Below are 22,531 nucleotides of genomic sequence, written 5' to 3' on the forward strand. Positions count from 1 at the left end.
AGTGAGTCTCCAGATGAATGGAGAGCTGCTGTTTGTTTATTTATTTATTTATTTAAAGATTTTATTTCTTTATTTGTCTAGAGAGCACAAGCACACAAGCAAGGGGAGTGGCAGGCAGAGGGAGAAGCAGGCTCCCTGCTGAGCAAGGGGCCCAATACAGGACTCGATCTCAGGACCCTGGGTGATATCATGACCTGAGCTGAAGGCAGATGCTTAACCAACTGAGCCATCCAGGCGACCCGAGAGCTGCCTTTTAAATCGGGGCCACAGGTGGGAGTCTTGGGCCATAAATTCAGGATAGCAAAAATTGTCAGCTTTTTCCCTCTAATCACATTTAATTTCTACCTTGGTCCCTCACTGTGTTTGTAGTGAGAAGTTTACTCTTGGTCAATGCACAGTCATAGACAATTCAGGTTTTCCCTCTTGTCCTCCTCCCTGGGTCTGCATTTAGACCCCACTAGTTCTATGACACCAGCAGGAGGAGCATCACTGTCTAGCACGTGGCATCAGCTGTGGTGTGTGGACTCCTGTCTGATTTCCACTTATCATTCCCACTCAGAGTCCTCGTCACCAACCCACTCCCAGTCCTCCGGTTCCCTTTTTGGGTATAAGAAGTAAAACTGTCCAGGCTCTCCTACCCTCCTGGGCCACCTCTCCTGTAGCCTGTCTTTGTGCACCCTAGCCCACCCTCATGCGTCCTCAGAGTCCCTCACTAGTGGCTTACTGTCTCTTGGTCCTGGTCCATAGCCTCTTCCAAATTAGTTGTTCAGGGGGAAAAAAAAATTTGTGCTGTAAAACATTGAAGACCTAGGCCTTTGATCCTTAAAAATATCCTCCTTTAAGCCGTGAACTGCCAACTTGGGTCTATTTTGGGAAACTCAAAAAGCTGTATTAACTCATTTCCTGCTCTTTGAATTTTTTATTGAACAGTCTAACTCTGGAGGTTAGTGAGTATAGTATGCCCCTTTGCTGTAAATGGGGAAAGAAGAGGAGAGTATGTGGGAAAGGAATACAGGTTTTTCCTAAATGCTCTCCCTCCATGTGGGTAATTCTGGTAGAGTGTGTGAAGGGCTCTGATAGAGGGGACATGAGAGGGGCACTTAAAGGGAGGTTCAGGGAAGGCTTTCTAGAGGAAGGAGTTAGCTGACTGGCTAGGGGAGTACAGGGGGCAGAGAAGGTAGAATGACAAAAGGCCATAAGCATGAGAGAGAACATGTCATATTTGGGAGTCTGCAAGCAATTTAGTGTGGTTGACGTATAATTTATGGTGGGATGGAAACTTGGCAAAATATGAGCTCAAACTGCAAACAGAGCTCAGATCATGGAATATACCATCTTAGAAGCAATGGGAAACCACAAGGAGAGTGACTTTATCAAATCCACACTGCAGAGAGGTCGATCTGCCATTGGTGAGAATTCACTAAAAAGCAATGTACAGCAGGGAAGCTGGTGAAAATGAACTTTCCGGAACCAGGCAACAGCTTAGGAGGCTCTGATCGCACATAAAAGCAAGTGGAGGTGAAAAGGAAGGGAGACATTGGAGACATACTTGGAAGTAGAATAAATAGATTTAGTAATGGAGGGAATGATTCCCATATTTTTAGTGGGTGGTGGGGTCATTCTCCAAAACACAGAATGTAAGGGGAAGAACTAGTTAGGGAGGATAAAGGAAAAATAATGTCTGAACAATATCTAAACAGTTACCCAGCAGGGTTGACACAAAGGCAAACAATCTGGGCTGGAGATGGGAGTGGAATTCAGTTCCCCAAAGACGGTGGGTGAAGTCTAGGGAGTGACTTTAAATCCTAGAAAGAGAACATATAATGGATACAGAGAAGAGGACTCTTTCCAGATGCTTAAAGATGCCCGACATTCAAGAGTCCGTTCTTCTTCTGCCTTCTCTTCTGTTTCCAAGCTGATTTGCACCAGAAGGGTGATTCTCCTGTTTTGGGATTTAAATGCCAACAGCAGAGTTTACAATTGGTGGAAGTTCTGATTTTTGAGAATAGCATCTTCAACAGCTGTTTTCAACACTTTCAAGATCTGGTTGGAACATGGTTTTTTCCTTACTGAACCTATTGCCGGGCACCTGGGTTACTCAGTCAATTTTTAAGTATCTGCCTTTGGCTCAGGTCGTGATCCTGGAATCCTAGGATTGAGCCCTGCCTGGGGACCGGGAGTGGGGAGGGACCAGAATCCCTGCTCAGCGGGGAATCTGCTTCTCTTGCTCTGCCCCTCTCCCTGCTTGAGTGCGCGTGCGCGCTCTCTCTCTCTCTCTCTCCCTCAAGTAAATAAATAAATAAAATCTTAAAAAAAAAAAAAAACCCAAACCCAATGTCAATGAATTGACAAGCAGCAGCCTGCTGATAATGGGCATTTGGTAGCTTCCACTCTGGTCTGTCCTGTGGTGAGGTGAGGAGCAGGAATGTTTTTATGGTTCCCAAACTGAAAGGAGAAAAAAATATATAAGTTTTGTGCTGCTAAAAAGAACGCCATTTCTTCTCAGAAGTCTTACTTTCACACCTTCGCTAGTACATGATGAAGTGCCTTCTGGTCTGTAACAGAGCATTTCTTAATGTTTTCATATCATAAAACACCAACTGATAATATTTTTATGCATAGAATTATAAAGTGTTTCTTTAAAAACTCTTTATTCTGTTAAGATAACAACAGAAACCCCGAAGTAATATATGGTAAAAAAAAAAAAAAATTTTTTTTTAAAGTAATTTGATCTTGAAAGGTAAGGAAATAAAATCCCTTCACTCTTTTTCACTGTCATGATAAAATAATTCTTAATTATAAGATTTGAAAGTATCTTCCCATTTACTCCTGGCACATCTGCAGGTTATTTGTGGAACACCAGTGTTCCATGGCACACAGTATGAGAAACACTGGTGTGGTGATTTGGTTATGCTCACGATGTGGGGCTTCATCATCTTTAAATCTGAATGGCAATTTACAGGAAAGAAAAGGGATGGTCCCAGGAAGCTGGTTAATTCTGTCCTTCAGTCTGTACTGTCCTTGTCTTTAGTGCCGTTGGAGAGAGCAGGGCTCTGGAAGGCCATGGAAAGACCCTACAAAGACCCGCAGGGTAGGAAGCGGTACCAGGTGATGCTGTGGAAGCAGCTGCATCAATGAGAGGTGTAGGCGCCATCACCAGACAGGCCTCCCAGAGGGCAGAGCGGCCAAGCCTCTGATTGCAACCAGCTTAGTTAGCAAGAGGCCCCGCATCCCAGGAGGGGTGGAAATGACTGGTGAGGTGTCCCGGCCTTCTCATCTCCCGCTGTGCTTACACTAGCAGCAGCTGCATTGCAGGACTGTGTCATCCTCTTCCTCTCCGGAGTCCTGTGAGTGTGGGTAATATATTGTTTAGAAATATTAAAAAAATAAAATAAAATAAAATAAAATAAAGACCTGTCAAATATTGTGCTTAATTTAATAAGTGAGGGAACCAAGAAGACATTCCCGCTGCTTTAAAGAACTCCAAGAACCACATAGAAACAGGGGGGAAACCTCCGAAATGGATTTACTAAGAGAAGCAAGATGTGCCCACCCACAGGGCAATAATCAATTTATTTGCATTTCTATAGATAAGAATCATTTGCATTATTATCCGGCTTCACAACGCACAGGGTTGCAGAACAGCTCAAAGAAGAAGAAAGATGGAGAATATCCATATGGGTGAGCTGCTTACTTTCTAGTTCACAGTAAATTCAATGTAAATTTTAGCTATGATGTATTGTTACAATAATAGCCTATCTGGAAGCAGTCAGGCTAGGGTTTGAATCTCATCTCAGTCACTCACTAATTGGGTGACCTTGGGCAAGGAAATTCATCTTTCTCAGCCCAGTTTTCCTACCAGTGTGCCATTATTTGGGGACTAATGAGAAGTAACTAGAATAATGTTTGTAAAATACTCTATGTAAGGTTTAGCACACAGCAAACATTCGATAGTGGTGGTATTATTTTTCTTATTAAAACTGGCAATTTTAATAATGCTGAAACTTCTCTTTATGTGACCAGCTGTTGCTTTTTCATTACTAGTGTACTCAGCTAAAATTAACTTTTGGTTATGAAGTTTTAAGTCATCAATAGATAAACAAATGGACCTCTAAGATTGAGTCTGGCCAAATGGCACTGTTTCCAAAGCTAATTACTGAGTAGGTCTGTGTTTTGGCTTTCTTGTCTTTTTAAAAAGTTAGGCATATCAGCCGCATACAGTGGGTTTTTATCTTAATAGATTGGAAATAAATGGTAAAACATTATAAAACAAAAAGTTAGGCATAAGTACCCCTGGTCTCTAGAAGCAGAAAGCAGGTTGTCAATGCTCCCTACGCACAAAGCACACAGCACACACGCTTGTATCAGTAATTATTTATGAAACAATCACTCAACATCGTGACTCATTAACTCTTACTTCAAGAAACCCATTGTTTCAGAAAATCAGAAAACTGACAGGAAACTTCAGGACTACCCATTCATCCGTGCCTTTATTTTAGAGATAGGAACCTATCCTTCAAAGATACTTAGCATATAGTCCAGGGTCACACAGGTAGCAGAGGTGGGACCAGAAACCATCTCTGGACTCCTAAGTTATTTTTCTCTGAATTTCCCTACATCATATCCATCGAGTTGGCTAAAAATGCAATAGCTGGCCATCCTCTCTGTATATCGAATGGAGAAATCAAGGCCCATAGAAATGACGCACAAGCTTCCCCACAGTGCTGAGGACAGACTGGACAATGCCAGAGAAGGGGGTTTTGCTTGATTAGAGCTGAGCAACCATTGTCCAGGGTGGAACGAGCGACGCGCTCGGCTGGAGCAACTCATGATTTATTCACTGCCACTGGTGCCCATGAAATATTCATCCGCTCTTTCCCACAGTTACTGTCCCGCCGCATCAATAAACCGGTGCTCCCCTATCTGTCTAGGTGTGCAGCTTGCAGAAGAAAAGAAGGGGCCTCTTCTCATGTCTGGCCCAGAGGCAGAACTTCCAGGTTTCTTGTCCTCTTCCCAAAGGGCCAGTCTTCATGGGCTCCCAGCCGGGAGAAGCCGTGACGCCTTTGTAAGGGGGAGCTGCTGATGGGCTTGCCGGTTGTAGTGCTCCCAGTTTCAAGCTGAGCTGAGTTTTCCCTGCCAGTAAGAAGGCTGGGCCCAGGGAGCCAACCTTTGTCTGTCATGGACGCTTGCTGGATGTGGATTCCTGTTCCGTACAAAGCAAGAACCTGGGTTGCTCCATGTGGCCTCTCCTTCTCATCCGGAGTAGAAAGAGTAAACCTTTTGCACTGCTTCCCTACTCTTGAGGCTTCTTCATTGATTTTTTTTTTTTCCCCTGCATCCCTCTTTGCTGGAACCATCTTCTCTTCTCCTGTGCGTATTTCCCATAAGACTTTGTATCTATGATCGTGCGTTCTCCTTCCGTCAATAATCGTTTGCAGATCTCTAGCTCCAGTCCAGGGCACTCTCTTCAGTTTCAGATCTATACGTCCAACTACACCATCTTTCTCTACCAAGATAGCCCACTGTCCTTCCAACTCAATAGGTCCCAGCCTGAACCTATTATTCCCCTCCAATGCCCGCTTTCCCTCCTCTACTCATCAAACCTGCTCTACCTGGACTGGATCCAGTCCCAAGATGACTGACAACCTGGCTGGCAAGATGATGCTGGTTGTCAGTAGGTTGCTTACCCAGGGCATTTGATCAGAGTGTCTCAGTTCCTCTCCATTTGGGACTCCTTTGGGTTCCTCACAGTGCACTGCCGTGGCTACGCTCTAACAGTGTTCCAAGAGACAGGAAGGGGAATATGTAGGTCTCTTCGGGCCCGGGCCTGAAAACTGGCACAGCCTTACCTCTGTTGGTCAAGCAGTCACAGAGCCCATCCACATTCAAATGGAACCCTGCCTCTATGGAGAGCACCAAAGTATGTAGGGCTATCTTTGATTTGCCATAGTCTGTGTCCAATCAAACTCTTGCCAACCTGTCTCTGCTTCCTAGTCTTTCACATGCTGTCCCTTTGGTCTTGAATGGCTTTCTCACCTTGGTCTCTTTTCTGCTCTTTCTTCAAGATTCTGCTTAAGAGTTATCTCCCCAAGTCTTTCTTAACCCTATGCCCTCCAGTGTATAAAAGAACACCCTACATTACCATTTATTATTTTGTGTCTTTCCCACAAAACTGTGTACACTATGAAGGCAGGAACTATCTTATTCTCTTTTGCATCCCTAGAACCAAGCATGGAGTTGGGCAGAGGAAAGGACCTCAGCAAACATCCACTGAGTGGGTAAATGTTTCCTCACTGTAACATCTCAGTGGTGCTGCAAGGTGGCAAAAGTTGAGTGTTACTCCTATTTTACTGCACCAACTTCCTTATCTTAGATTAAAAGAAATAAACAAACAAGTATGACGAAGAGTCACAACATTACCCAAGGTCTGGCTTGTAGCCAGGAAGATGATTCAGTTGAGTCAACAGAAGTTCAATTTCCCAAAGTAAGTCTGAAGCATAGATCGAGGGACAAGGTTGGGAAGGCCAAGAAAAAGCCCCACCATGAATGAAGATAGTTGTTTAGCAGAAGATGAAGTTACCCACTCTATTCTGTGTTCACTGGGGCAATGCAAATGACCTTCTGTCTACTCTCGGGAAACTACAAGTAGCAAAAGAGATGGAAGATATAGCCTGGAAGAATCTGTTAGGAAAGAGAATGGGCGCAGTGCAGGGCTATGTGCAAATAGGAAGATGGATCTAATGTAGATTCTCAAAATGACAGTGGGAGAGTGAGAGTTTGCCAAGAATTCTCAAGTGACTCTTCAGAGTGGAGAGAGACAGCTATTATCAGAAAGACCGTGCCTAGAGGCCCAAGTGTTAGGGTCAATTGGATTATTCACTGGAGGTAAAACCTCAGTGAAGATAAAATATCCCTTAAGGACATCTGACTTTCTGTGCTCCGATTTCATGCTTAACACGTCCCTTCTGTTCACTAATTTGGCTTCTTAACATGTTTTTTTTTATTAGAAAAATATACTCTTGATACGAGATAGGGGTATTCCAGTCACTAGAAGGAAGACTTCCTTCTTGTAAATTCATTGGTATTGCAGCTTTTAAGCCAATTTCTTTTCAATTTCATTAGTTGGGAAGAATTCTCCTATATAGAGTTGAATGGATTTTTTTGAGTTTGATGCCTTCGTTTTTTAAAATCCCACAAATAAGTCATATATACTTTCTTATTTTAAGAGATTGAAATAGTTGAAATAAGTATACACAAAAGCCCCTTTCACCACCAGGCCCCCATCCAATTCCCAGTCCCAGAGATAATCATTGTTATGAGTCCAATATGCAGCTTTCAGTGTTTTTCTATGCATTTAGATAGAGAGATGTTTGAGTTTATATATTTATAAATGTCCTTTTCAATTTTTATACAAATAAGATCATACTAAACATTTCCCTTTTTCATGGAACTCTTTCCCATGAGAATCCTTCTTCATGGGTGCACAAAGCTCTGCCTTCTTATTCCTTATGGCCGCGTGTTGTTTTTTTTCTTTATAGGATATATTAATCAGCATTCTCCAGAATAACAGACCCAGAAGGTGTACGTATTAGAGACCAGGTTGGGGAGGAGAGGTGTACTGTAAGGAAGTAGTTCACATGATAATGAAGGCTGGGAAGTCCCAAGATCTTCAGCATGAGTTAGCCAGCGGGAGACCCAGGAGAGCCAGTGGATGTCCAGGCTAAAGGTCTGTAGGCTCCAGCTCCAAGAAGATCTGATGTTTCAGTGTGAGTCCAGGGACAGGGAAAACCCTAAGTCCTAGTTAGAAGGCCATTGGGCAAGAGTTCTCTTTTACTGTGGGGAAGGTAGCCTTTTTGTTCTACTCAGGCCTTCAAGTGATTGGATGAGGGCCACCCACATTAAGGAGGATAACCTGCTTCCCTCAGTGTATCAATTAAAATGTTAATTGCATCCAAAAACACTCTTGCAGAGACACTTAAAATACTGTTTGACCAAATATTTGGGTAACCATGGCCCACTCAAGTTAACACATGAAATTAACCATCACATGGGATTATGTAATTATTCTACTTTTGATGGATAGTTAGGTTTTTTCCCTTTTTCTTTTACCATTAAAAATACTGCTTCAGTATAAATTTTTTGATCATACATTTTTAGGCACATTTTTGTGTATTTCTGTAGGGTATATTCCTAAAAGAGGAATTTCTTGGAGTGGTAGGTAGAATAATGCCCTCCCCCCCACACCCCCCCGCCAAAATGTCTAATCTCCCAATCCCTGGGGTTTGTGAATATGTTAGGTTTCAGGGCAAAGGGAAACTAACCTTGCAGATGGAATTAAGATTCTTTTTTTTAAATTAATTTATTTGTTTGAGAGGGGGAGTGCAAGTGGGGGAAGGAGCAGAGGGAGAGAGAGAATCCTCAAGCAAACTCCCTGCTGAGCATGGAGCCCAAGGAAGGTCTCCATTTCAGGACCCTAGATCATGACCTCAGCCAAAATCAAGAGTGGGCTGCTTAACTGAGTGAACCAGCCAGGTGCCCCAGACGGAATTAAGATTCTTAATCAGAAGTGGGCCTACTATAATCCCAAGTGTCCTTAAAAGTAGAAGGTATCAAAAGAACCAGAGAGATCTCAGTGTGAGAAGGACTATGCCCAAAGTTCATGGTGTTGAAGATGAGAAAGAGGTCCACAAGCCAAGGAATGTGGGTGTTCTCTAGAACCTGGAAAGAATAAGAATAAAACAGATTAGCCCCCCACAACTCCAGAAAGGAGTGTAACCTTGCTAATACCTGGATTTTAGGTCAGTGAGACTCATTTCATTCTTCTGAACTACAGAACTGAAAGGTAATAAATTTATGTTGTTTTAACTAACTGCATTGGTAATAATTTAAAATGCAAGCCACAGGATACAATCATACTGGGTCCTAGGAAATGTGTATTTAAATTTTGATGGATGGGACACCTAGGTGGCTCAGTTGGTTAAGCATCTGACTTCACCTCAGGTCATGATCTTAGGGTCCTGGGATAGAGCCCCACTTTGGGCTCCCTGCTCAGCAGGGAGTCTGTTTGTACCTTTCCCTCTGCCCCTGGTGCTCTCTCTTTCTCAAAAAAATAAAATCTTTTAAAACATAAAAATAAATAAATTTTGATGGATAATGAAAATGGCATCAACCAAAAAAAGATTAAATAAAATTTTAGGAAAGTGTTTTGATTTACAATTCAATCATTAGTATAAGAGAAAGCCCATTTCCTAATACCATCACCACCACTGGATTTCATCAATCTTTTTCATTTTTAATAATTTAGTTGGGTGAAAATTCATTATTGTTTTGTTGTTGAGCTTGAAAACCTTTTTACACGTTTTCTTCCTTATTTACAAATGGAATATTTATCTGTCCTTATTTCTATACAAGGTTGATGATATTCTTTCTTATTGACTTATAAGTGCTTTTTAGATATTGTGGCTCTTAATCCTTTGCCTTTCATATATGTTGCAAATATTTTCGCCCAATCCTTCACAACTATGTTAACTCCGATTATGGTGTCTTCTTTCATATGGACAAACAATTCCTTCATGACTATGGGTTTTGTGTCTTGTTTAAGAAGAAAAGATTAATCTCTTAACTGGAAAAACTACAGATGCCTGTCTGACTCAAGTGATAAAATAGCTTGAGTGACTCTGAGTAAGCCCAACACTCCATTGAGAATTAATTTTCTTATTATAGTAATGCTTTTACTCATCCAAAAGTTATTTACTGGGAACCATCTTTTTTCTTTTTAAAGATTTTATTTATTTATTTGACAAAGAGAGACATGGCAAGAGAGAGAACACAAGTGGGGGAGCAGGAAAGGAAGAAGCAGGCTTCCCACGGAGCAGGGAACCTGATGCAGGGCTCGACCCCAGGACCCTGGGATCAGGACCTGAGCCGAAGGCAGACATTTAATGACTGAGCCATGCACAGATGCTGGAGAGACATAAGCAAGTGCAACACTCAAGGAATATATAGTCTAAATGGAGACATGGACAAGGAGACAACCATAACAACAACAAGAAAGCATCATAAGCTGTGATAAAATTTGTGCAGAATCCCACAGGAATCTGTGAGAGGAGCCCCATACCCAGACCAGGAGGATTCACTGGGCTTGTCCAGGGGAGGTAGGAGAACAGGAAGAGCACACTGGACAGACAGAACCACAGGTACAGAGGGATGGGGATAAGAGCAGGGGCTGCAAACAGTTCACAAAATGGGGGTGATGATGAGTGAGTCTGGAGGTCGGCAGGGACTGTTGCAACCCATATTATTCAGTTTAGTCTTTTTCCTGAAATAACTAAAAAGGCCTTGAAGTTTGAAGCAGGTGGGTGAGATACGGACTACACTTAGTAGAGACCATTTGGGCTGCTCTGTGGAGAAGGGGCTAAAAGGGAGCATGATCAGAGGCAGGGAGGCTGGTGAGGAAGAAGGCTGTTATACTAACTTAGCAAGGATGGCAAGAGAGATGATAAACTAATGGCAGGGGAATGGACACACTGGACGGACTGAGAAATCCACTCCTATCTGTCATATGTCAAAGGCAATATGTAGTGTTTTTCCAAGTAGAAGTTCTTTGTAAACTAAAAAAATCAACTTAATCATGGAATCGTAGGCAGCATGACCGGCAGTAGAGATCTTTCTAGATACGGAAGACTTTCCAGGGAGAAGGAGAAGTCATCATATTTAAAGTATAAAATCATGCTTATTTTGTCCTTCCTGTTTTGATCTTCTTTATATGACTGTGAAAGTATAACCCTAGGATCAGCCCTTCCTACCAGCCCCTTATTATTTGTGTTCCTTATCTTCCCATGTATGTGTTCAGAAACAAGGGGGCTCATTGTCCATCTTTCCTGATATTTCTGACTGCCAATCCCTGGCCTGCTACTGGCTGCCATTCACCTCACTGCCATTCACTTCCCAGAAATGCTGGAGTAGGGGGTAAGATTCTGTTTCCTTCACCCAACAGACCAGCGAAGGTGTGAGCGGGGGAGAAGAAACATCTCTAATACTTTTTTTTTCTTTTTTTTTTATTAACATACAGTGTATTATTAGCCCTAGGGATACAGGTCTGTGAATCGCCAGGTTTACACACTTCACAGCACTCACCATAGCACATACCTTTCGCAATGTCCATAACCTAACCACCCTCTCCCTACCCCCCACTCCCCGACAACCCTCAGTTTGTTTTGTGACATTAAGAGTCTCTTATGGTTTGTCTCCCTCCCGATCCCATCTCGTTTCATTTATTCCTTTCCTACTCCCAAACCTCCCACATTGCCTCTCCACTTCCTCATATCAGGGAGATCATATGACAATTGTCTTTCTCTGATTGACTTATTCCGCTCAACATAATACCCTCTAGTTCCATCCACGTCGTCACAAATGGCAAGATTTCATTTCTTTTGATGGCTGCATAGTATTCCATTGTAGATACGTACCACATCTTCTTTCTGATACTTTTCCATCCCTTCATTCTACATGACACCACTTCACCAAGTGATACAGGGACCTCACACTTTACTGAAGCATTAAATTAGCCAAACAGAACTGTAAGGTAGAAGAGCAAATCTTTAAAACTATTGACTAACATCCTTTCCCTGCTCCAAAGAACAAATGCTTCCCTCTGCTCCGCTCTCATCCCTAGCTCTGCTTCTGTTTCTTGTTCTCCAGCGAGTGACCAAACAACAATGAGGGAGAGGACATGCCCTTTGCCAAGAGCAAAGCTTTCCTGATTACAGTATTTTTCTCTCAGCTCTCTCTTTCACTCAGAAATGGAAAAAAATATTGAACAGCATTTCCCAGACCCACTGCTGGCTAATAGCTTCAACTGCTAATGTTTTATGAAATCCATCCCAGCCAATGTGGTGCTTTAAGCAGAACCCACTGGTTAACATTTGCCCCCTCTCCTGCTCTCTCCTCATCATTGGCCCTGTCCCGCTGTATGAAGAGGCTTTATAGGATCCAAAGCTTCTTTCTGCCCAGCAACAGTGATAGGGAATGACATTGCTAAATGCACTTTGGGACTGACGTTCGGTGGGCCTTCCAGAGAAAGTTGAGTTTATGGACACTATGAGTTTGATTATCATCCACTTTTCTAGGACAAAAGCCCGAGGCAGTCCCTGCTACCATTTGATTGGCATTAATTTTATCTATTTCTTCTCCTTGTGATCAAAAAGAGAAACTGATAGCGAAATAAGTCAATCGGAGAAGGATAACTATCATATGATCTCCCTGATATGAGGAAGGGGAGATGCAACGTGGGGGGGGGGGGTAGGAAAAGAATAAATGAAACGAGATGGGATCAGGAGGGAGACAAACCATAAGAGACTCTTAATGTCACAAAACAAACTGAGGGTTGTCGAGGGGAGGGGGGTAGGGAGAGGGTGTTGGGATTATGGACATTGGGGAGGGTATGTGCTATGGTGAGTGGTGTGATGTGTATAAACCTGGCGACTCACAGACCTGTACCCCTGGGCCTAATAATACATTATATGTTTATCAAAAAATTTTAAAAATTAAAAAGAAAAAAAAAGAGAAGCTGATTCATTGGTGCTTTGGCATAAACATGCCCATCTCATCCATGGGACTTCAGGCCTTAAATGACAACAAAGGGAGGTTAAGGAAGGAGACAACTGGAATCCAGAAAGTTGTAGTGATAATCATAATAAATTTACATGTGGTGTCTTATCTTATCATTATCCTTAAATGAGATAGGTATTTTATCCTTCTTTTAAAGATGAAAAAACTGAAACTCAAAGGCTTTAGAAATTTGTCCACCAAAGTCATACATATTGGTTGGAAACGGCATACGGATATTTGTGATCCTAGGCCTAAATGTTCCAACATATTAGGCTTGGTCCTATTATGTCCCTCTGCCCTGCCCTGGGGGCTCTCATCCAGGAAAGTCAGTGACCAGGTCCGGGGGAGTTTTGAGTTTGAAAAAGGAGAGAAATGAGATCTGGCCAACAGGAAGTAGAGACATTCATTTTGGGGCTGGGGGTTAGGGATCTACGAAGTCCTGGGCATGTACTGCATGGGATTGGGCGGTAGCATGAGCACCACGGATCCTACCAAATGGGCTGGTGTAGCCACCCTTGTCCTCAGGGGATTTTTGTGTTTAAGCTGCCATCGGTTTAGCATTAAGGACTGCTAGCCTCAGGGTCCGTACATGGTCATAGCCTCCAGTAGAGTGGTCTTCGGTTCCATTAGGGATAAGGGAAAGATAGGACTAGGACGGGCAGGATGCTGGAAACCTGACCCTTTCTCTTAGAGCTTGAGAGGGTGGCAGGTACCACAAGCAGGAGCATCAGCTGGGCGCCATGGGGCTATTTGCAGCTTGACAGCCTCTGCTGAATTATTGATGCCCCTCACTACCTTGGGACCTCCCCCTTGTTAACAAATCGCACTCTGTATTAAAATTTAAAGAGGCAAACGAGTGCAATCTCTCGCCCTATTATTCCCCTCTTCTTTTGCCATCTGAGGTCTAATTTTTAAGTCAATCAGCCTGAAAGGTGTCTCTGGGGAGATGGCACAGCTCAGAGAGCCAAGCCCAGGACAGGAAAACCGAAGGCCGTGAGTAAGACCATGACCCGAGTCCTGAGTCAGTTAATGGAGTCTGAATGAATCTGGGCCGGGTGAGCACTGACTCTCTCTGAGTCACCCAAACACGTAAGAAAAAATCTGTTCACCTCCTTACTGGGACAGCAGTGCCTCTGCCCAGCTGGCCACATCCCCAAAACTTCCCTAAAACAGAGTATGAATACTTTGAAGTTGTGGTTCAAATTTGGATTTGGATGTTTCGTTTGGCCTACAGAGTCATGTTGTTTTTTTTTTTTTTAATGAAAATAATCGCCCCAAAATTTTTAAAATAGGAGGTTTTACATAAACAACAGATTTGTCTGACTTTTCTTGAGAAATCAGAAAACTCAGGCTTTCATTTGCACATTGTACCACCTACTGGGCCTGCCAGGGTCCGCTCTTCTCAATGAGGTAAGGCTTTTTTGCCACAGTTTCCACCATGTCCCATGAATGGTTGAATCTGTAACGCCTGGACCTGAGAAAGATGGCAAACAAGTGTTTCTGTGTGCCAACTCACGTCTGTTAGTAGGACTGCTGGGCTACTGTAATGGATCTGATCAGTTATGAAAGACTGCATTGACGTTTGTAGTTATTCAACTCCCCTCCCCTAGAAGAGGATTAGACATCTCAGAACCATTGTCATGTGACTATGTGCAGATTATTGAAACAGATGCTTTAAGAGGCATTGTGGGTTATCCCCCGTTGTCTGGCTCTTTCCCTCTGCCGTGGGAATAACGTAGCCTTCAGCCTAGATCCCAGTAGAAGGACACGTGGTGCAGACCAGCACTGACTTACAGGTTGGAGCTGAGCCAGACATTGGACCGAATAGCAGCCAACTCCCAGCCTTCAGTAACATGAGTAAGTCAGTTCTAAGCAACTGAGAACTGGGGAATTATTTGTCACTGTAGTAAAACTGCCTGATACAGCAAGACCAGTCTGGCTAGAAAAAGAGTACTGTGATGAAAAAGCAATATTTTCCTGTTTTCTGAGAACAGAAAAATGATGGCCTTAAGGAATTCTGAAACATTCATTTTAATTGTCTTTAATTTTTAAAAATAACTTCAGAGGATGTTGGGAATGTAATGGCAGTGCCTTCAGAAGAACTGGGTTGAGTTCCCATAGGCACATTTATCTTTTTATTTTTTTTAAGACTTTATTTATTTATTTGACAGACAGAGATCACGAGTAGGCAGAGGGGCAGGCAGAGAGAGAGAGGGAAGCAGTCTCCCTGCTGAGCAAAGAGCCCGATGCGAGGCTCGATCCCAGGACCCTGGGATCATGACCTGAGCCAAAGGCAGAGGCTTTAACCCACTGAGCCACCCTGGCGCCCCCCGTATGCACATTTAATGAATCGTTTTCCTTTTATTAGAAAATTATCTTTTTAATAATTATATGTATTGAAGTTGTATTTTCAGTTAATTACACTTTGTAATAGTAAAGAGGACATTGTGAAATACTTGTTATATAAAGGGTGTCTAGCATCTCAAAGAGTCTTACACACTGCTTTATTGTGAGGATTAAATGATCTGAGCTATTTGCAAATACTTCGTCAGTACTACATGAGTACTAATGCTTGTTTTTACTAGGGTTATAGTGATATGATGACATTTTCTCGTTTTCTCCTGCATTAGAAGGAGATCAGGCATTACTACCCCCATTTGAGAGATGTGCAGACTGAGTCAGTAGGCAGGGACTTGCCAGCTAGTTAAGCAGAGAACTGAGGGAGAGTCAGTTTATCACCTACTCTGGACCACAAGCAATCTGTCTGTTGCCTTATACAATAAGGGGCCAACCAGGGACTTTTGAATAATTTTGCTAATATACAAATTTCTAGTCTAATGGTGTCAGTTTTAATGAGATCTGGCCTATGCTGATTTCTTAGTAGTAGCCAAAACCCAATTATCTGCTTCCATATATATCTACCTTCTGCCTCCTTTGGCCCATGGCATTACTTCTAATTTACATTTTCAGTTTATAACGTCAATATTCGCCAACCCATTTCAATCCTTGATTAACCTGGTCATTCTCTGAACCATCTGGTGGTGGGCATGGTAGTTATTCTTACTTAAGAATTTGTACACGTACCATATTAGCTTGAAATATCCATGGCATGTGAGGTTAAATTCCAAGAGTTATAATTTGAACAGTTTGGTATCATTCAGAAATTTTGGACTGTGTTTCCTGTTATGACTGTAAGTCATCCTTTTGGACATGAATGGCATTTTTACCTATCTGGAAGGCATCTTTATGTTATGTCCCATGGGTGGCCAGAAAGCTCTGAAGGACAGGGACTGGAACCAAGCGCCAGGTGCTAGCTGGCCCATCCTCCTTTCAGGAGATGCTGGTTTGGGGCAGAAGCTGGGTCACTGGTTGGACTTCCTTCACTGCCAAGATCCTGTGGGTCTCCTGGGGCACATGACCCCCAGAATCCTCAAGGGTTTGGGCATGCCATGTCAGTTGCTCAGGATTGGAGGACAGGCAGGCCATGGGGCATGGTTCTTCCTTTGGAACGATTGTACATTTGAGATGAGAATTTAACCTCTTCTGTTCCTCAGTGACTTCTAACTGCTTCACAGAAAGTGGGTTTATGATGTGGCCCCATTAGGTAAAAGATATCTTTTTCATTGACTTAAAATGTGTTTTTTTCAAGAGGAGGGTGTACTGGCAGATCAGCATTGAGCAGGTGGTGGAGATGTTTCCCAGGCTCCGGGAGAGTTCAGAAGGGCGATTTGCGGGGTGGAAGCAGCGAGGCCAGAGGTTACCCTGGTCTGAAGAGGAATCTTCACCTGGAGACATCAAATCCTTAGGGTAGCCCCTCCCTGACCCAGCCACGGTCTTGCCTTGCATTTTTTACCACCTCCTTAATGTTAACATGTCTTAAAGTCCCAAGACCTTTGGTAAATTTTTCTCAGGGTCAGGCGTGAGGACAAGGGTCTCCTCAAAGCACCACATTCAGTATGCTGGCCCCCCACCAAACAATCAAGTATCATCTGACTCCCCACTTCTCTCCCTGTTCAGTGACAGGGCCCATTTCCTACCCACAGAGAACAGAAGTGCCCTCATTGGACAGATTCCTGCCCACACAACCCCCACTCAACATTTCCAGTCACTTTTTCCCGGGAAGCATTGGCACAAACCAGAACCGTGTGCCCTGACACCCCCTCAGCACATAGCCAGCATGTGGGAACTTGCTCACTCACAACCCCACATGAAGAAAACAATTCACCATTCCTAATATTTTACAGACACCCTGGAGTGTGTAGCGCGATTTGACACAACTGACCACACTTCTCTACCTCAGCCACTTTTGAGGCAGGAGTGATTACTGCCATCTTAGGTGTGAGAAAACCAAGGCTCCCATTGGTTTCCGTGCTTGACGAGGCCACACTGCCAGGAACCCACAGAGCCAACAGAGTCAGAGCTTTTGCTCTGAGTCCCATCTTCCCCTCCAGAGGTCAGCCTCCTGGGCCTGTGAAGGGCAATCTTCCCCCATGCCTACGAAAATGCCTTCTGTTTGCCCCCAATTCCCATGTCCCTCCTCTTCAGTCGGTTGCCACAGTAACCCTCCCACCTCAGTTTAGCTTCAGACATACTTGGAATCCTCCTACCACAGCCGTATTCCCTCTTCACCCTGGATTCTCACATACTATATCTTTCTAAACATCTGTTTCTTTTACAGTCTTCTCTGATGAATGGCTTTCTCTCTTCCCCAAGCCCTCAACAAAGACCCTACACTGTCTGACTTGTCTTCCCTGAGATTCTTCAATGACTCCATATTACCTACCTGATAAACTCATAATCTAACCCAGCATACGAGCCATTTCTCCTAACTTATTTCTATTCTTACCCCCTCTTCCTTGTGAGTCCTGTATTCTAGTCATCTTTCTTTGACTGGTGTCCCTTACTGTCAACTGTCAACTCTGAATCCTTCCTCTTAGGGCCTCAAGGTCCTCACTCCTACAGGGTGCTGTCCCTGACTTCTCTCCCCTCTTCAGGCCCTGGGCACTTGGTTTGTGTCACTTGTAAGAGAGCACAGTCTAGGGTGTCTGTTTACTTTTTTCCATGTGTGATCTCCACTACCAGTGAGGAAAGTCCTTGGGGGAAGGGATCCCATCTAGTACATCATCATTTCTTGCTTTACAGTGCTCCTTGCACACTGCTAACACAATAATTCCTGGCTCAGTAACTGAGTAAATCACTATTCATGACCTTGGCTCTGGCTGTTGCTTCATTGGCAACCAGTCATGTGGCCACAGCTCCTGTGTGTAGAGCTCAGAGAACGCCAGCCTGATGCCTACTGGCCCCCGGGAGGCCTCCCCATTTGCCTCCTGGGATATAGTATTGGGGTATAGAGTACATGGGCCTAAGGGGGTCTCACTTGCTCACAGATTATCTGGAAGAGCAAGGTGCATGTGAGAATGGTTTGGAACTTCCTTTGATTCCCTGAGATCTGAGCAGGTACTCAGGCAGTAAAGTAAATAGTGGCTGCTATTATGGTGGCTAAGACTATACATATTATGACCAGAGATAAAGTCGGAAGTTAAAGCTAAAACTAAAGAAAAGAAAACCTTCTTTTCGTCCCCCTCCCTTTTTAATCTACTCTTGCTAGAAGTTAAGTGCCTAAGGAAGCACATTGCTTAGAGAAGAAATGCAGAGAGGCTGAGAATAAGGCACAGGTGCACAAGCACGCACAATAATTACTTCATTCATATCAAAAAACTCGTTCCAGAGGGCTGGGCTGAGCCAGGCTCCTTCGAGGAGCCTCTGGCCAGTGTTCTAAGTCCTCTGAGGTGTGGGACTGGCTTGCAGTCTCTCTCCAGTCCCTGCAGCTGTGGGAGAGGAGCTGTGACCACTGGAGAGCCCCAGCATCCCACCTCCAGCCCTCGCCTTCCTCTAATCGCTGTAGGTACTGACTTCGTAGTACCTGACATTAGCTTGTACACGTGCTGCCCCCCGTCAGGGCCGGCGGTACTGTCATCCTACCGTAGTGATGAAGGACTGACCTGTGGACAGATGACGTGACTTGCCCAAACTTGTCTGCAGTAGAAGACAGTGAAAGAAAACATGGGAGGAGATCAAGCTTGCAGGCATACAAACTGTCCTTGGACCAACCCAGAGTACTCTTGATTGATTTTGTGACTCTCCTTCATTGCCCTTCTCACTTCCAGCCTTCAAAATGTTAGGTGTCCCCCGTGTCCCTAGCACTGCAAGAGCCCACGGATTGGCTTATGCTCTTTCTTTCAGACTACACTGATTTCCTTACCTTAATAAAAGCCCCCCCATGGGCCTCCTCTCACACAGAAAGGAACAGATATGTCCAGGCTGTCTGGAGTGACTTGCTCGAGCCACTGAGCATGTGGTGGCCAAGTCAAGTTTCTACTAGAAGCTGCTGATGAGAAAGTCTGTCCTCCAGCCGGCAGTCTGGGCTCATGAGTATCTCTTTCTGACATATTTTTCTCTTTGACTCCTTTCATAGCATCTAATCGATGTGGTCTTATTTAATTACTTCTTGTGTAATCTGTTCTTACGCACTTACCCTCACTCTTGCCAGCATTTACTGCCTCCTTCATGCACTTCCTTAAAAATGTGCGTGTTCTGTCATTTGGCAAACACTGTCATAGGTAGGAGAGATCTCTGTCCTGTCGGTCTCCACTCCCACCTTACTACTCATTTTTCAAAATGAAATGAAATTGTCCCTAAGCATCCCAGAAACCACAGGCTGATGGAACCATTTCATCTTTGGAGTTGACTTCCGCTTGCCCAGTGCCACGGCCCACTGAGGGCTCGAGAGCATGCAGTAGGGACGAGGATTTCACTGTAGCCTCTTGCCAGCGCAACCCAGGTGTCTGGCCTGGAAAACACAGTGGCAGGAACAGAAGGTAGGAGTGGAAAGGGTTTCCCTTTGTAAATTGCATTTTTTTTTAAAGATCTTATTTATTTATTTGACAGACGGAGATCACAAGTAGGCAGAGAGGCAGGCAGAGAGAGGAAGGGAAGCAGGCTCTCCACCGAGCAGAGAGCTGGACGCGGGGCTTGATCCCAGGACCCTGGGTTCATGACCTGAGCCGAAGGCAGAGGCTTTAACCCACTGAACCACCCAGGCGCCCCTGTAAGTTGCATTCTGTAATGGACATCATATAGGATATCAGACAAATCACGTACCTGGTCTTTGCTTTAGTTTCTTCTTTGGTAAAATAAAGAGGATACTGATTTTAATTTGGTTGCTTTGTCAGTAAGTGCAAAATATTTTTTAACCATTTGAATGTCCAGGTAAGGCCTGGGATATGATCAGAACGAGTTTAAGCAGGTGTGCTCTGGCTACGCCTCCTAATAACCCGGGGACCTTGACCAAATTACCTAATACCATCAAACCCCAGTCCTTTCAACTAGAACAAGGAAGTAATAATTAGTACCTACCTCATAGGCTGTGTGAGGTTTAAATGAGTCAATGTATACAGAGCACTTAGAGTTCTATGTTTGGCATTTCTTTATTGCTTAGTATTGTATAGTAATCCGAGCAAAAATAAGCTAGCTTAGATGAATAGAGTTATGGGTGTAGTGTATTCATTGCCTGATGGCATTTGACAGGCTGATCTTAAAATTTTTATGGAAGAACACAGGACAAAGGATCAAGTGAGGTAGTTTGGAAAAAAAAATAGGAAGCTTGCTTTGCCAAATATCAAGACTTCTTATAGTGTTACAACAATGAAGAGAGATGGTACTGGTGTAGGAATAGAAAAATAGACTAATAGACCAGAGGGCAACAACTAAAATATCCTGTGCTTTGAAAATTTGATATGACAAAGCAGAAAAAGGATGACAAAGCAGAAGAAGGATGGACAATTAGTTATACATACAGAGAAGTATAAAAACATATCACACAAAAAAATCAATTCTAAGTGCATTAAAAATCTCTACATGACAGCAAAAATGGGGGTCCCTGGGTGGCTGGGTCGGTTAAATGTCTGACTCTTGATTTCCACTCAGGTGGTGATCTCAGGGTGATGAGATAAGATTGAGATTTCCTTGGCTCTGCCCTGGGCGTGGAGTCTGCTTAAGATTCTCTCTCTCCCTCTGCCCCTACCCTCCCTACTCCCCCCACCTATCCCCACCACACCTCTCTCTCTTAAAAAAAAAAAAAAAAAGGAATGTAATAACTTTATAAGAAATATAGGAAAGCATCTCTGACTTAAGGGCTAAGGAATAGTTCCTTCGACAATGTATGAAAAGAAAAACCATAAGGGAAATAGTGACAAATTTGGCTACACTAACATTAAATTTTAAACTTACTTTTTTTTTTTTAAAGATTTTATTTATTTATTTGACAGACAGAGATCACAAGTAGGCAGAGAGGCAGGCAGAGAGAGAGGAGGAAGCAGGCTCCCTGCTGAGCAGAGAGCCCGATGCGAGATACTATTACTCATTCATCATATTAACCAAAACTTTAAGTCTGATCATAGTAAATAATCAAGGATAACAGATAGATGAAAATCCTCCCATATTACTTTGTACTTAGGTATAACCCATTTGAGTCCTTGTAGACAGATAATCTAGTGAAACTCTGTCACATCTGCTTGGGAGATTTATAGAGGAATGTTGGTTGTAACACTATTAGTCCTGGGGGGAAAAGGGAAAACTAACTAAATGATCATCAAGAATGGATAAGTAAGTTTTGGTATAGTCATATGATGGAATATCATACAGAAATGTAAATGAATGGACTAGAATTACGTGTATTAACACAGAGAAATCCCCCAAACATAATGTTCAATGACAAAAAGCAAATGTCAGAAGAATAAGGACAATAGGATACCATTTATAAAAAGCTTAAATGCATGTGAAACAGTGCTACTTATTATTTATAGACTGACACCGAAGTCCATGTGAAGAGTAGTATAAAACATGAATGAGGGGCGCCTGGGTGGCTCAGTGGGTTAAAGCCTCTGCCTTCAGCTCAGGTCATGATCCCAGAGTCCTGGGATAGAGCCCCGCATCAGGCTCTCTGCTCAGCAGGGAGCCTGCTTCCCTCTCTCTCCCTGCCTGCCTCTCTGTCTGCTTGTGATCTCTGTCAAACAAATAAATAAAAATCTCAAAAAAAAAAAAAAAACCATGAATGAGACCAATACCCATCAAATTTAGGATGATGACTGCCTGTAGGCTGGCTTAGTGAAGAGGGACACAGGAGACCTCAATTATGGTTGTAATATTTTATTATTTTAAAAAATCTAAAGTAAATAGGTCAAAGTGTTCAGATTTGATAAAGTTAGATGATGGGCATGCCAGTGTTCATTATGTTATTTTCTCTCACGTTGCATATCTTTGCAGGATTCTGTAGTCTGTAAAAGATTTTAAATTGACTTTTTAAAATTTTTAAAAAACATTTTATTAATTTATTTATTTGAGAGAAAGACAGAGAAAGAGAGCAATCGAGAGCACAGGAGCAGGGGGAGGGAGAAGCAGACTCCCCAGGGAGCAGGGAGCCCGATATGGGGCTCAATCCCGGGACATGGGGGTCTGACCTGAACCAAAGGCAGACACCTAGCCAACTGAGCCACCCAGCCACCCCTAGATTGGCTTTTGCTTCCAAAGCACAGGAAGATGAGGAATGTTTGCCATTCAAGTGCTAATATATGACCGGCCACTGGCCACCTCCTTCCAATAGCCCAGAACAACATCCCCAGCACTTACCACAATGCCTGGCTCCAGGAGGACATGAGTCAATGAAGATGGGAAAAGTGAATAGATAAAGGGGTCTGTCCTTAGAAAAAGAGTCCTGGTCATAAGTTCACTCTGCCTTTCCTGTCATTAAATCACACAAGGAGAGTCATTTTCCTCCCATCCATCACACTCAGCCTGAGTTGCCAGCTAGTGTAATAATTCGGAGGGATTACCTTCAGGGTAATCACTGCTTGCAAATCAGTCC

This window comes from Lutra lutra, chromosome 15 (assembly GCF_902655055.1).
Source record: "Lutra lutra chromosome 15, mLutLut1.2, whole genome shotgun sequence".
NCBI lineage: Eukaryota > Metazoa > Chordata > Mammalia > Carnivora > Mustelidae > Lutra > Lutra lutra.